The sequence below is a fragment of the Odontesthes bonariensis genome, chromosome 14 (assembly GCF_027942865.1).
Source record: "Odontesthes bonariensis isolate fOdoBon6 chromosome 14, fOdoBon6.hap1, whole genome shotgun sequence".
Classification (NCBI taxonomy): Eukaryota; Metazoa; Chordata; class Actinopteri; order Atheriniformes; family Atherinopsidae; genus Odontesthes; species Odontesthes bonariensis.
In genome coordinates, this window is record NC_134519.1 from 30816581 (window position 1) to 30833995 (window position 17415).

A 17415-nucleotide genomic window follows, 5' to 3' on the forward strand; every position below is an offset into this window, starting at 1 on the left:
CTCTCACTACAGACTGACACTTATTTAGATGTGTGTTGTGTTTTAGAGTAATTATTTGGCCTTTTTAAGAAAGTTTTTTTGCAGTGTTCATCAAGCTGAAATTATAAAGTTCATTAAGTCTTTTTTTTACTTCTATCTTCAAAGTGTGGAGTAGAAGAAAGCTGTTCTCTATCTGTGGACTGCAGATAATGAGGTGGTATCTGTTAGCTGGAAGATAGCAGCCCAACCAAACCAGACCAGAGCATCTGTCCGTAGAGAATCGCCGTCTCATCGAGTCAAACGGTAACAGAAGATTTTGTGAGGTACATCCTGAATTTCTCCAGGTTTAATGTCTCCATCCAAAAAGGAAGGGATTAGAGCTACATAACAAAGGTAAGTGTGGAGAGGAGTCTTCGCTAAACTCCAGAGCGCTTTTGATACCGCTCATCCCAAACCGTATCCATGGCAACAGTGGAGAGGGAAGTGTGCGGCATTGATAAGAGTGCGACAGGGGATGAAGGGGCTGACAGATCATTTTGGAGAAGTCTGACCCCTCTGCAGAAAGACCGCGGTCTTGTCTCAAAAATTAATACCATACGCAGATGGTGTGTAGAGATTGACAGTCTTGGACCCAATTCTCTCTGTGAGGGCAATTTAACACATACTACAAAGTGTTAACTTCAGACACTAGTGAGGGTATTTTCACAAAGTAAATGTCTGTGACTGTGGGTCTCTTCTTCAAGCCCTTTAGGATTTATCTGCTCTGCCAAACTTGCACTGCTTCACATTGTTGGGAAAATATGCACAAAACTCCACTGCCGTGCCTTTAGCTGTGCTTTAGCACTGTGTTACAGTAACTAATGCCATTCAGACATAGGTGTTCAGCATCAAGGGTTCCAGCTGAAAAAGAACAGGATCATGTAAAGAGACGTATATCAGCTCCCTTGCCTTTTCCTCATTGTTAAAGCTGCACTCCTTGCAAGTAGACTTTTGTGTAAACAAGATGGGGAAAAAAATAAATAAATACTCGCTGTAGCAAACCACAGGGAATTCTTTATTTCCTTTCTTCATCTCTGAACACATGAAGACGGGGGAAGGAAGAGCAATGTGGAGTAGAGGGGCCTAAAGCCTGCCTCAGGGGCAGCAAGCCGGATACAGCGTATGATTTGACAAACAACGTTAGTCTTTGCACCACTGATTCAGACAGAGTGTACTTAATTAGCAAAAATGGACACTAATTGAGCCCCAGCTGTATGCAGGGGGGTGGGGGGAGATGTGAATCTCTTAGCACACACCAACCCAAGAGCTCCAAGTCTCTCTGATCCTCCTCTCCCCCCTGAGCTCCGTCTGTTCACTCACTGAGCAAAGCAGCTTGTTAGCACACTGGGAGATTTGTAAGGATACTGAAAAGTCGAGAGGAAAGCACGAAGAAGACGGACGTTAGGAAATAACACCATGTCATGCGAGTGTTGTAGAGGTCCGAGTAAAAAAAAAAACACAACCTTCATTTGCATGATCATTAATGGAAGATTCACATGTAAATGTTAAGCCCCCTGCATTAAATTAAAACAAATGTGAGATTGTTTTGTCGCATCATTTGCGTAGTTTGTTTGGAAACGAAGTGGGAAACAGTAAATGTGATTTCAGGTTCTCTGCCAGACTGATTAAGCTGCTGCTGATAAATGAACAAATTCAACAAACCTGAAAGCTGACTTTACTAACACATGTAAATGAGCTTTTCACCATGTAGATGAAAATGTAAATATCCCTAAAAAAATCAACTCTGAAGCCTGAGGCCAAAGTAGAAATAGTAAATGCCAATAATTTTGTTATTTTGTGTCTACAAGGAAGCTGCATGTTCTCCTGAAATGCTTTAAATCGGTTAGTTTGCTTGGCAGTGGTTCTGGAGATTTCATGTAAGTTTTTATTTTCATGTGATAACTGGCTTTAACCATGATATAAATGGTTTACTCACAGACGATTTTGTGTTCACTCATAGACGGCCTAACGCGTCACACAGCATGATCATAATTATCATTGCTTGTTATCCATCATTCATTCATCTGATTGGATTGCATTCTATGTAGCTTCATGAATGCTTTTAGACACATGCAGTGCTTTATCAGCTGAAATACAAAATTACATGAAAATTATTGTCGCATACACTGTGGGTCAAGGGAAAGGCTAATAATAACATGGTCTCAAGATAATTCTAAAATGTCTAAAGACATCCTTTTGCACATCGATACACACACACACATCACGTTGTAAGTAAGTGACTTAATATGATCTGTCCTCTGTAACTGCCTAATGCTAGAAAACATTGTACTGCAAGAAGTGTTGATGTTTAAAAATGTGTTTTTCTGTTTCAAGAAGACATTCCCATCAATTATATGCCAGAAAACCTGTTAAATCGGTTGCAATGAATTTAATTAGACCAAATGAACTGTTTAAGATTAATTGTTAATTGTGACTATGCTGACAGATGTTCACTTTGGTAGTAAAGTCAGTTAATTATTTCCACTTACTGTTTGAAAGACATGCATGATGATCAGCCTGAAGGACATCTAACTTGTCTTTGTGATGCTGACAGTTGAGGGGCCTGAAGCTTTTGTCTCCGCAATGCAGCGAAAAAAAGACACTGGCCATTCTTTTGTTTTACTGTCGAAGTGTACTTGAAGAGATTCTTTGTCACCATAAAGTTTCATCGAAACAAACAAACAAAAAAAAAGTTTGCTGGTGAGATTTCTTGTCTTGAATGTGTCCTGCTCATCAAAAGTGTTGGCAGGAATTCAGGCTCTTTGATATGATTTTTAGAGGTCAGTGAAAAAGGAATTTTCTGGGGTTTTTTGTACAACCCCAATTGCAATAAAGTTGCAATACTGTTTGAAATATAAATGAAAACTAATTTAATCATTTTTAAATCTGATTAACCAATGTTTTATTCATAATTGTACACATAAAACTTATCATGTGCTGAAACTAAGACATTTTACTATTTAATGGCAAAAATATCATCTTGAATTTGGCAGCAACTATGAGGAAAAAGTTGGGACAGGGCCATATTTACCACCGTGTGGCATCCCCTCTTCTTTTAACAACAGTCTGTAAACATCTGGAAACTGAGGACACCTGTTTCTGGACCTTTTAGGAGAGTCTTCTTTGTCATGTTCTGCATTTTATGATGCACCAAATGTTTTCAGTTGGTGAAAATTCTGAACTGCAGACAGTTTCAGTCCATCACCCGGACTATTCTACTGCAAAACCATGCTTTCGTGATAAATGCAGTATGCGGTTTAGCATTGTCTGAACGAAATATGAAAATTAAAAATTAAATTAAATTAAATAAATAAATAAATAAATAAAAATAAAAAGTCCATAGGCTCTAATGCACCCCGAACTACAACTACAAACCACTACAACCTTGATGGATTAACTCACTTGATGAAACATTTACTAATGTTTATAACCTCCGACTTACTCTCTAATTAAAGAGTGAGAAATAAGAGTTGAATGAGAACATTAATATCTGTATCATTATCAATAAAACATAATGCACATCTGATATGAAGATATTTTTCACAATATGTCAATATGACAAATAACGACAGTTCTAAGTAAATGTTTTAACTATTAATGACATTCGGCTTTATTGACTTTCTCTATGAAGATCGAAATTAACCTCAAGCTTGTTCTCATTTGTCACATTCATGTGTGTGCTTGACTGTGCTCGGACTCTTTAGGTTGCCTGGTAAAGTAGTGGACAGACCGCTGATTAAATGGCCTATGACAGAAGATTTTCCTTTAATGAGGTTTCACAATGCGATACTTTATGTACCTGAAGTAGAATGTGCAGGAAGCTTGTATTTGCTTTCAGCAAACACAGCAGACTGAGAAGATTAATTAACTTGCTTTTAAGCTGTTTTAAAATGCGGCGGTTAAGCTTTTATTTACAGTGGGCGTCTTACAGCTGGAATTGCCACTGTGAGGTCTACGACAAGTCAGCCTTCCGTCTTTATGAAACAAACCTTCTTACTGAGGGATTTCCATTCAAGTAGGCAGATGAAAACAAACAAGGAACAGAGTTTAATCTAATTCTAGGAGTATTTTTCAGACGTCCCATGCAGGTTACCAGAAGCCACTGCGTGATCATAACAAGATATGGAAGTTTAGTAAAGTAAAGGGCTTGCTTGATTTAATTAAAGGGAACATTTTTTCCGATGCTGACGCATAATCCTCTTGTTTTTCCTCTGCTCTGCCTTCCCATTATTTTCTGTCATACAGTAATGAAAGTCGGTGCTGATTGGAGCCACACTGGTGGATACTCTGCTCATTTGAACACATTTACATAGCTTGCAACAACTAGATGAGCTCTTGATGAAAGCGAATTGATTAGAAAATGGTGGATGGTTAGGAAGTGGAGATTGAAATGCACCATTTAATTCATCTTTGAAGTGTTTTCAACTACAATCAATGATTGCTCTTGTGTAATGCGTGAAAAGTTTCCTTTCTTTTTTTGCTAGAATATATTTCATTACTATAATCGAATGATAAATGCCATAATCTCATAATATCATACTTTCGACAGGCATGTGATATTCTGTATTCGAGTCAACACACTAACACGTGAGGCTGTCTCTCTGTACTGTCCATCTTACCCACTGTGTCTCTGAGAGCACTGATTCCTACTGAGAATGTCAATCTTTTCAGATTTAGACAGTAAGCGTATAACTTTCTCAGGACTTCCATTGAATTTGTTACAGCCATGAATTGTAAAGCAGAATTACTCACTCATGGTAGTCTAACTCTGCCAAGCAATCAAGTTGCACTTTGCACCCATGTCTTTCCAGATTCTTACAATGTATGTATGGAAGACTTCTAAGGAATTAGAAATAGGAATTAATTTGACATGTTTTTTTTTTTTACTTATTAAGCTGAGGTTCATGGCAAAACAAAGGCCAATTTGCTCAAAGATATCCATCTGTGTCCCCCTCAGCCACTGCAGATCGGTATTTTTCAGTAGAGACAGGCAAATGGGCAGTTCTCCAAAAAAGCAAACAGCATAGGCTTCAGATGATGCTACGTGTTGATTGAATGTTGATTAGCTCAAAAATGGTCAAGCTGGGAGTGCGCAAACAATGGATTTCATAACAAAGAGGTTGCCAAAAGCATCTAAAACTTTAAATAACAAAGTATAGGTGAAATGCCAAATACAACAGCCAAACTGGACAATCTTCAGTCTCTATTTAACAATTAGTTTCTCTCTACCACAATGCAGCTTTTTGTCCACTTTGACTTATGCATTTTCCACAGCAGAGCAAAGCTAAAGCACCAACAACGGCAATAAACAAAGGCACCAATGACCATGAGTAGCCCATAGCTCAGATTGTTCCACTTATTTCTGATACTGCCCCCAGTAGCAGCAAAACAACATAACATGCAAAGCCCGAATGCAGTGTCAGGATCCACTGTTTTTGATTAATGCTTTTATTTGGTTGTTTTCTGTTTTTTCTCGGTGCCTCTTCCTGGTGGGCGCGGTGGCTGCCGGTGGCTTGTTGTTCATTCTACTCACCTGTGGTGGTGCCTGGCTCCGGTGCATTTAAGCTCCAGTCTCCTTTCTTCTTTTCACTAGATCGTTTCTGTACAGTAGTACAACAACCAGCCAACTATTTTTGCCAAGGTTTAATGGTTTTCTAGTTTAAGTTTTTTTGAGACTACTAAGTCAATGTTTTGGCCTGGTCTTCTTCAGAAGATTCCAACTGTTTGAAGCTGGATCCCTCTCAAGGATATCTGTCACGGACCAAAGGAGTTTCTACTTTGTCTCATGTAATCGTCTTTGCCTCTGCCACCGTGGCAAGCTCCCATTTTACTCTGGTCTGGTGGGAACAAGCCCTTATCTGGCTTTCCCTTCTCTGGATCTCTGAACCTCCTGGATTCTCACCTGTATTGTCTCCTCACAGATCCTGTTTGGAAAGAATTTTTGGTTTCATCTCTGACTCTGCCATCAAGCAAGGACTTCACAATTATTTTGGGTTTTGTTTTGAGAATAAACTTACTTGCCGTTAACCCGCCTGCCTCCACTATTTGCTGGGAGAAACAGTACAAATCTGAACACATATGGACTCCAGAAGTATGTTCAGACCCTAAGTTGTTGCCATGAGATGACTAGGAGACAATGGAAGTTACAAACTCTAAGAAAACATTGTAGGCGATGCATGCACATCATCCTAACAACTCAGAATTTCTGTACAATCACCATGGTTTCAAGGTCGATTGGATGTCCAGAAATGGTGTCACCAAGTCCTATCCTATCCTATCCTAGGTAGTAAAAAACACAGCACATTGCCAGCATAAAATCAGAAAACATAACATTACAGAAAACATTTGATCTTTTTTTTTCTTAATGGTCATTACAGATTTTAATTTCTATTTCAGATGTTTTTGTGTTTCCTGACATGTTGCAGCGTTCTTAAATTTCAAAAGCCTCATGAAGAATAAGTCTCACTCAGTTCATACTTTTTGAGTCTTTCCTCCCAAAAACGACCCCAACTGCATTTTAAGTTGTAAAAATGGCAGCCATGTAGGTGACAATTGCTTGTGGTTTTTTTCACACTAATGTTATTACCTAAACGCAGAAGGAGACTAAAGTATTGCTGTGAATAGTTATTGATGACTGTAACTGTCTATAACATGCTATAAACATTGGTGTTGCTAGCATACTGATTGTAGCATTTAATTTAAAGATCTTTGTCATTTTAAACTAACTTCCACACTTGTATGGCAGTAGATGTTGAAGCGGTTAGTTTCATGATTTATTAAAGAAGTTTGATGTCATGATCCTGTTACGAAAAGGTTGGAAATTTGCTGAAACAGCTAAATGATAAGTTCCTTGAGGAGGAGTAAAACAATGCATTCAGTGACAAACATTTTATTAACTGAGTATTGTCGTGAGTGTTTTTGCCAACAGTTATAATATACAACAGTGTAGCTCACTGATTTGTTTTGTGGCTCTGTTGTATTGAGTTACGTTTTATCAAGCTGTAGCGACACATATTATTTCTTCAGAGGATCAGTTTCCTGTTGTTTTGGATCATTTCAGAGGATTTTGAAGTCATTTCATCAAATTAAATTTGCACGATCTGCCGGAATTTTTGTTACCCCATTATTTTTCCATGAATCATAACCAGGGACTACAAACACCCCCAGGACCACAAACATGCACACAGTAAGGTCAGTTTTTACTCTTACGTTGGTAATATAAAGCTCATCTCAGCAGCAGTGTCTCCAATTACAACAGACCACTGTGCTGACTGCTCTTCCATAATACCTTCCTCCATATCTGACAATCTTCATTTCACGTAATGAGAGTCTTCAAGGAGTGAATAAAGGTATGCATATGATTTCATTCAAGGGCTGAAAATGAGATATGCCTGGGGGCTCACTTCAAACAAGACAAAATTTGCGGCTCAAGAAAAACTTTGTAGCTTAAAACCAGACATCTGTTCTTCGTCCCTCATCGGGGCTGAAAGGAAGCAGTCTGGGCTTCGATGCCAAGAAGCTTCTCGTCTAAATCTTTGCCAACTTATTTGTGACTGTGGCCTCACTGACCAAAGCACCAGCCAGCCACCCCTGCCTAATGGCACGGTCATGTGTTGGCACATCTCTTAATGCGCAGCTAAAACCCGATGACACACAGAACATCAGAGAGAGGACAGAAGGAAAAGGGAGGGGAGAGGAAACCCAAATCCCTGACTGGATTCACTCCTTGCTGTTAACACTGTGAAGTCACCTAAAGTTTATTGCTTGTTCATTTGCAAGTTATCCAAAGGGAGACTTTACTCTCACATGGAAAGCTCCTCAACTGCCTGACCTTCATTTTTCTATGGAGCCAAGGAGAAATTTAACTTTATTTTCTTTCCATGCTACACCAGCTAAGACTCAATAAAGCAATATCAGTATCAGCTATCTTACTGGAGAGAAGGTTTGCTATGCCTGCACCACTGAATCTGGCCGAAACATCTTGACCACAGTTGTCGGTACTCAGCTGGCCTTGTGTGTATGGAAGCCTATTCGGCCAGAGTTTTTCAGAAGACTTTAAAGTGCATCATGCAGTTGCCTTGAAACCAGCGAGCTTACAATGTTGCCTTGAATCCAAAGAGCTTATAATAGAGATGTTTAAGTAGACAGTAAGGCAAAGAATGGAAGAGTCTGACAAGTCTGACTGGATTAACAATAGACGGGAGACAGGATGGAAGGCCCGTTGACTCTGGGATATAAAGAAACTGTCATACAGCCAGAAGCTCCAGTGTATCGTTTAATTAACATCTCATACACCAAGAAAAAATACACTCTCAATAATGCAGTAGCAACATACTACAATATTAATGTCAGATACAATGAGGTAATTAGATGGGAAACTATTTCAAGCTCATGTCTGCCCCGGCTTGCATGCTCAGTGGAATTATTAATATAAAAAGGGATCCTGCTAAAATAAAGCCATGAAAGGAAAGGAGCAGCTGATCCCATGTGTGCTGTGGCTAAACAGGAGGTGACCGGGGGCCAACATTTTGTTTGTCAGGATGAACAAATGGTGACAAACGATAGCAAATTGGAGTGAAGGCCCCCTGCTGAGCTATGGTCTGCCTGCTGGAGTCCCAAAAGAGCAGAGGTGCTAGCTTGGGAGAATAAAGAGGCACACACATGTATGAAGATATCGAAATGTTATAAAGTTCAAGGCATGCAGTGCACACAGAAACAGTCTCAAACACAACAATAAAATGCCAAAGAAAGGAGTCTTTTGGATGAGTGGAGACAACACACAAAGGCTCTCTGACTATCTAATCCAATACTTCACATGAAAGAGTTGAGTCTCTGTTGAGGACTACAACAGCATTTGGTCTAATCCTATGAATCTTTATGACTGAGACAGATGGAAAGAAAGTTTTCTGTGTCTTTGCCTCTGGGGAAAAAAATCCCTGTACCTTTCACCCCTGATTTCCAGTTTCATCTGCAGGGCGAAGTGAGCATCTCTGCTGTGAGCAGCGTAAGAGAAGTGGTTACCACAACATGGTCTAAAATAGATTCCGGGGGCCAACTCCAGCCAATTACAAAAAATTTGTATTTCGTTTAATTGGCTGGATAAGACAGATCTTTAATTTCCCCTGGGATCATAGGTTGCCAACTTTTGTTTTTACACCACAGAGAAGAAGAACTGAATTCAGAGCAGTGCCAGGAATTTCCAGTGTTCTTTTTTTTCTTTTTCCGGGCGATACTGTGCTCTTTCTCCTCAGAGAGCTTCACGGATATTGGATTAATCATGCAGATGTTTAAATATCAACCCCAATCAAAGACACTTACTTAGTTTGTGAACCTTATTTTGTCTGTGCTTCGTCTCCCAAAACCCATCATGCCTTGTGCTCCGGCACTGAGGATGCACACTTACAGCTTTTCTTTTCTCTCCCTCTGCTTCCTTCCCCGCCTCCCTTCTCCACACAGACTGCCCATTGTGTGCGGGCACCGATGAGATTTGCATGCATGTTAGACTGGATTACACATGCATGCTCTGGGAACCTGGACCCCTGTGGCCTCCCTTCTCTGCTTGGACCTGAAACTGAAGAAATCTCCTTTCAATCTACTGCTTCAAACAGATCTCACAGCTTAATTGGCTCAGGAACATACAAAATCAAAGGTTAAATTCCAAGATTTGGGAGAGCAAGACACAAAAGAAGTTTGGGTGTTTGTTTGCAGCTGCCAAGCTCAAATTTGTCACATTAAAGACTCCTCATTGAATATGCCAACTATTAGCGATCAGATTCATAACTCGGGGAGATAAGAGAGTGTGAAAGGGTTAATCTTCTAAGTGATATGTATAACCAGAAGCTTAATCCTTGATCTGAGGAATACGATGGGTAAGACGGTAGAGATGGAAGATAAGAGTAACTGAATCTCCTCAAAATAGCTGAGGACACAACATTAATCTGCCAGGAGAGGCAACAAACATCAGATGAATTGATTCTGATTTCATTTTGCTTCTATGTCAATACTCTCCTTGATCATGTTTGTGTGTGTGAGTGCTGGTCAAACCTCTCCAGCATTCATCAGTGTATTTATAGTGTATTTGTTGACACCAAACAGCGCTACAGTGAAAAGAGAAAGAAAAGCGAAAAAAAATCATCTCAAAGCGTTTGTGTGTCATTATATTTGTTCATATGCGCATTAAAGTAAATTGTCAAATGCTGTCTTCTTTAAGCAGCTAAGCCCCGCGGAGCCTCTCCGCTCTGCAGGATTATAAATGAGATAGGATTTAATATTGATCCTGGGCTGACCTCCTATGAAGTTCTCATCGTTTCATAATATTCTCCACATATATTGTTAATGAGATCAGTGGGCTCCCACAGGTCCACGCACAGATAAACCTTGACCCCAGTGCTGTCAGACAACAAGTAGCACCGGTGTTTATCTGATTTGTCAAGGTGTACAAAGGGTATACCATTTCTCATCATGTCTTCAAGCAGAGGATTGCCTCTAGTTTGGACTCAATTACATTTAGTCTCCACAGCACATTGAGCTCTGCAGAGCAATAACACCTTCGAAGGGCCAGACCGTGAAACAGCTAATTCTTTACTTCGCACTGGAACGAAACTGGCTGATGAGCAAATTTACTGTCAGCGCAGAGGCTCTCTGCTGCTGCTGCTCAGAAAAATAAAGTGTCTTTACAAAGCAACACCAGGTTCATAAGCAAGCCTCATACCTAAATGAGCCTGATGATTATCTGAATATATTTCCGTTGCCATTACAATGGACTCCAATCAGTGAGCGTGGCTACCTTAAACTCAGTGCATGTGCATGTCCCAAAGGCATTAATTTCACTACAGCCTACATCTGAGTTTGGGGGTGGATGATTGGTGTACGTGGAGGAAATTGATTCAGTGTAACTGAGGCAGTGCCAGCCACACAGAATACAAAAGGACAGTGATTGAAGGGCCTACAGATATGGATACTCCTTTGAGTGCCGGTGTCACGTGTAATTAATCAAATAGTTTGCCTTCCCACCAGCTAGTCCTGTTTTAAATCTAAAGCTGCTTATGAGAAAAGAGATGTAAAAAACTGTGATTTGTATTCGTCGATACTGAGCCACAATCTGTCCTCTGTCCTCTCTTCCCATTTTCCCCACTCCCCTGTCAGCTCATTAGTTGTTCGTCTCAATATTGCTTCAAGGTGTGGATCCCAACTCTCATCTAATTATGCCCTAACACAGCGTAATACAGTGAATAAGATAAGGAAAACTTTCCCCTAATAGTTTGAAATATGTTTGAGTTTTGTTGCGTGTGTAAATCTTTCCTCCACATATACATAACTGGACCTGAACCACACCCTGTCATCTATGAGTCCGATTCTTAAGTCAGCAACGATAAAGCTTGAAGTGCTTGAAAATGTAAGTCTTTGACCAAACTGGCAGGAGACCAGCCACTGACATCTATTTAAAACATTTCTTCTGATGAATCACTTCCCCCAAGGAAACAAAATTACACCCTGAATAAATGTATCCCAGTAAATTTCAATCTCTGATTAGGAAGGACAAGTCTTTCTGCAGAAAAGATGGATGGCAGCAGAGGGGGAAAAAGTGTGGGGGGGTGGTCATGAATGAATATGACTGGGCTCCATGACTTCACTCCCCCCACCCCCTCTTCAAAACTAATATCACATCTATCATTTACAACCTATTAACAACCAAACTCAGTCCAGCTAATACCACCAAGGAGAGGGGAGCCACTCTGCTGCTGCAAACATAATTGAAACATATTGGCTCCAGTCGAATGCTGTTTTTGTCTCCAGGAGCACGTGCTTTTATCTTTGTCAGATGTCAATGTCAATTTGGCTCCTGACTACCAGGAAAAAAAATTGTTGCCATATCACTATTTTTTCATGTTTACCAATTGTTTGGGAGGCAATGAGTGTATTGCAAATATATATATACATATATATAATTTATTTTTTTTTTTTTTAAAGATATCACGTGTCCTCTACAGTGTACATTAGAATTTCATACATGTGAAACTAAACCACGATGACGATCAATAAATTCAATGAAAATATCTATTTCAACATAAAAACTGGCAGTCAATCTCATATTGAAGCCATGGTAATCTCCAGAATCCAGAGGCTCAGTGCCATAGGCAGAGGATGCCATGATCACTGGCTTATTGTCAAACACTTTCAGTCCAGTTGGGTATGGTTTGCCCCTTACATACTGGCGAACACGGCAGCCAACAGTAAAATCATTTGCTCATCAATGGCTCAACTTCCCTGTTCTTGGCAGGCTTAGACATCCTTGCCTTACTTTGCCTGACTTTCCACAGGAGATCTTTGCTTTTATCCTCATCAGACACATCAAAGTCATTGACAATCTTAAAGGAATGTCTTAGTTTGTAGAACTGATTTATGGTCATGGATTTTTCCACTATTTGAACTCTGGTGTGTGAAGCCCAATACATCTGATTGCTTGGATAACCTAGGCTAACCTTTCTTGATCTTCCTCATCAGAAAACTCAATATCTGAGTTTACTGAAACAACCTGTAGTAAAATTATTTCTGTCTCTGTCAGTGAATCCCTTCCATCTTAGTTGAAAAAAATACAGAACAAAGTGTATCAAATAACTACAAAGGTCCACTACAGAGGACATTTTTTAAACAAAGAAATTTTTCAAGAAAATATTGTTAATTTATTTTAGAAAATGATTTAACGTCTTCTAAAGAGGTTCATGTATAATAATAAAAAAACAAACATTTTGAGGCATTAATGGCTTAATGACAATTAAGTTGAACTTTCTTGTTGTCTTTCCATAAAATGTGCTTGTGGTGATGTCCACCATTTTCTTTGAAGAGAAAGAGGAAGTTCCCAAAGGCCCACCCCTACATATTTGGTATGTAGCTGTCCGTGCCCTGAATGAGAACAGAGACTGGTCCACCACCTCACTCACACACAACCAGACTGCATTTTCTTGCATTTTTTGCACATTCAACAACAACTGCACATTTTTGCACATACCTCGGACTCTAACCTGTGCACATACTTATATTTACTTACTTTACTTTATTTTGCACTCTATTTTATTCTATATGTATATATTTTTAATCCTACTTTGTACTTTAATCTTGCTTATATATTTTATATATTGTATTTGATATTCTACGATTCTAATTTAGCAATTTTTAATTTTACTTTAACTTTCCAGTAATGTTACTTTGCTACCTAGTTTATAGTTTGTATTTTGTGGACGGCGGTCAAAAGTCATTTCACTGCATGTTGTACCGTGTATAACAATGCATGTGACAAATAAAACTTTGAATCTTGAAAATAAAATCCTGAATGCCCTCTTTAGAGTACAAAAGGAGTTACTTTAGGAGTATGCAAGGGGTGAGACATATTCAAGTTTATAATTGTCCTCTACAAAGGACAAATTTGAGCTTAGGTTAAATTTGAGGTTAAAGCTCCTCAATGCCAAAAAAATCTACCTTTAATTGAAAAATATTTAATTCAATCCCATATTTTGTTTAGAATTGAGAATTACATTAATGCAAATAAAAATAAATATAGCCCTTTAAATGTAACCCTTGATAAAAAAAATTGTTTGGCTTTGATCAAATGTCTGCCTTTTTTTGGTTTGCGGAGAGAAATTATTATTATTTTTTTTTTTAAATAAAGCCTCAAACAACACTAACCACCTCACACAAATGTGTTAATGTGCAGTGTGGCCATATGAAGACAGCTTAGACTTACATTATTTAAAGAATGCATTAGACCTACATAAGCGCATTTGAACATACCTGTTAACACAGATACATGATTTGTTAGTTTGATTTGTCCACATTACCATAAGAGGCAGCAGAAGCTGAAGATGGACCACTTAATAAACTCAATCTCACAGCAAAATCTGAAATAGGTAGAAACAAACTGCCTTTTTTTTGTTATATCTGTTTTTGCACATCCTCAAAACTTACTGGCGACCAGTTGAGGCAGTTTGAGGGTGAAATGAGCCCATATCCAAATGACTTGTTTTAGTGGCTTTGAATAGCATCTACAGTGCTGCAGCTGTCACTTTTTTCTGCCATATTCTAAACATAAAATAAAGATTAAAGCAACACTACAGAAGATTCTGAACCTTAAAGCTATGTGTTTTTTATTTATTTCGAAGCAGTTTGACTTTTGTTATGGACATACCAGAGTGCCATGGGACTGATATACCGCAGTTCACGGCTATGGTTTCCAGCCCCGCACCACACCGTTTTTATTCACTGTTATGGCCTCTTTGTGGCTTCCATAACATGATAACAAATTCAACCGTGTCTAGTTGTACATTTGCAGGGCTCATACAGAGATTTGTTTTTATGACAGTGGTGTTACATAACACAACTGTGGGGGGGGTAGAAAAAAATACAAATAAAGCCAAAGTTCTAGTGTTACTTTAAACTCCTTTGTCTTCAAGTTCACTGTTTACATTCTGCAAATCCTGAAGTTCTACACTGTATGAACTTGCTCAAAACTAGTGGAATCCTTCAGTCACAGGCATCGTGCACCAATTCATTTGTGAAAAATTAGAGACAGCTGCCTACCTGAGAATGAGATAAAAAAAAAAAACAATATTATAATTGGCCTAAAGGTTAAAAAACATGTTCAATTAATATGTTTTCTTTACTCTATACACAAGTGCAGCACAAGTTTCAATTTGTAAGCATGTTACACAAAGCCTAACATGTTACAAATGTTCCACATCTAAATACATGTTGGTTAGTGATGGCATCCATTCTCCACGTCTTGCAACTGTTCATTCTACCTCAAATGTTTATGACGAGGAACAAAAAGATGGTGAAAGGTGCGAATCTATGTGCCTTTATGAAATAGGTTGCTAGTCAGAGACTGCACAGTGTTTTCCCTCTCGTATGCGAATAGGGTTTTAAAGCACATGACAAATGAAACTATACACACAAAAATTAGAGAAAAAAAAACACGACATGCTTACACATCTCACTATTCAGAGCTAACAATTTCCAAAATTTCACAATGCTGCCTAATTTAAAACAACAGCTAGGAAATACGTTCCATCTCACAAGAACAACTATGGATAGCAACACGACTACACTTTGGACGTATAATAAAAACGTACCTGTTGCACATATGCTGGTCCAGCATGTTCTGTGTGTTTTGCAGAGGGGACAGGACTCATCATCCGTGAAAGCATAAAATAATTTTTTTATGTTGCATGTTATCTGTTTAAATACAAGTTATGATGTTTTCCCTAAGAAAGTAGTTCTTAATGTCTAAGCAAGTCTCTTCAAAATGGTTAAATATAGCCTTCGCAGTGTGTGTGGTTCAGTGGTTTGAGTGGAAGTCCTCCACCCAGAAGGTCAGCTGTCCATTACCCAGCTCCTCCAGCTTTTTTTGTCCCTAGGAAAGACACTGTACCCCATGCTGCCCCTGATATGCTCAATGGTGTGTGACTGTAGAGAAACAGCACTGTGTGCTGTAAATAGAGTGCTTATACTGAACATAATAAGAGTCATTGTGTACCATTTTAACTTTAACTTTAACAATGCCTAAGCCTCCCTTACATTGCTAAAGCGATCCAAACTACGTCAGAATTCAGAAGTACAGAGTGACTGAAAACAAAAGTTAAGTTTGACAGTAAAAAAAAGTGTAAAAAGTTTGGTGTCAAGCAGGGCATCCAAATGCGGGTTTCTTCTCCTGTTGAATTTAATAAGCATTGTCGTTGTTACTTTTCTGTCAACAAGTACATTCCAAGCGATGAATTAAAAGAAAAAGGTATGTGACAGTTTCATGAACTTCTGCAAGATTGTGTTAGATTCAAAATGAAGTATTATTTGGTCATAGAGGATTACTTTTATTATAGAAAATATATGATCATACAAAAGCAAAAAAATTATCATGTGGTTTTGATATCCAGGCTCAAACAGAAAAGATCTTAATGGGTCTAGTTCTTCCTCACCAGATCGGATTATACATTATTTAATGTGTCCATAATTAACACGATTTTTTTCTATCTTATAGAGGCAATGAGCTAAATGTTAATTTTTTTTATCATTAGAAAAAAAATCACTGAGTATAATAATGTAGCCCCAATGCTGCTTAAGGCTACGAAAGATAAATGTACTAAAAATAAAATGATGTGTTTATATTTTTGATTTAGCTCTTAAAGAGGTTCAAGCCTTTAAAGGATAAGACCGGTTTTTTTACATTGGGCCCTTGATTTCACATTATAACATGATGTTCTACTCACCCCTGCTTGTTGTTGAACATTTGGAGCTGTTCCGAAGATATTCGAGAGGCGTCTGGCTGCTCTCTTGAGATATTCGGCCATGAAACGGTTTCCTATGGGCAAGCTTATACAGGCACAAACTATGCTGTTTATAATTTATTAATTACTCTACACTAGAACTGATAACGTGGAGGTGCGTCGCTTACTTAAAAAAATCCGGGTTATTGTAATTTTGATTTTTTTGTCGTAAAGTGGGTGTTACTGACGTCATCGTCGTGCTACTGCCACAGACAGCCCACAGACCTGCTGCCTATTTATTCATTCGGCTAAAATTCAAAATTAGTAACCCGGATTTTTTTAAGTAAGCGACGCACCTCCACGTTATCAGTGCTAGTGTAGAGTAATTAATAAATTATAAACAGCATAGTTTGTGCCTGTATAAGCTTGCCCATAGGAAACCGTTTCATGGCCGAATATCTCAAGAGAGCCGCCAGACGCCTCGCGAATATCTTCGGAACAGCTCCAAATGACCAACAACAAGCAGGGGTGAGTAGAACATCATGTTATAATGTGAAATCAAGGGCCCAATGTCAAAAAACCGGTCTTATCCTTTAAAGCAATACTGTGTAACATTTCTACCTTAAAATAACAGCTTAAAAAAATTTGTGTGGCTAGAATGAGTTTTAATATTACGATTGGCCTGTCTCCTATGCCCTTCGGGGGTCTGAGTTGGAAAAACTGCGCTATGTAACTTTGCTGGAGCGGCCCGGTGGCGGCCCGGTGGCTGAGCGGAAGTACTTTGACTTGCTTTCTGGCACACCTACCGCAAAAACAAATAGACCCCTCTCACGCTCCCAGGTACATTTGATTACTCTTACCTTCTTGGTCGACATAGCTTGCACCTTCTAACTCCTCGCCGGTTCGTCAACAAACGTGAAAAGTGAAAGTGAAAGGGTGTTGTATTTACGACAGTGTAACCGTACATTACCTGCAAGCCTGTAGGGGGAGCTCCAGAGTGGGCTTTTTGAGAAGTTACATTGTATCGCTTTAAGTCAGTTTTAAGTCAAGCAAGTTTTGTTGGTCTAAAAGGTCTTTAGTCATTCTGTAATTTGACTTTTTCTACCCAAGCTGCCACATGTTGCTCTGAATCATTGCTGAATCA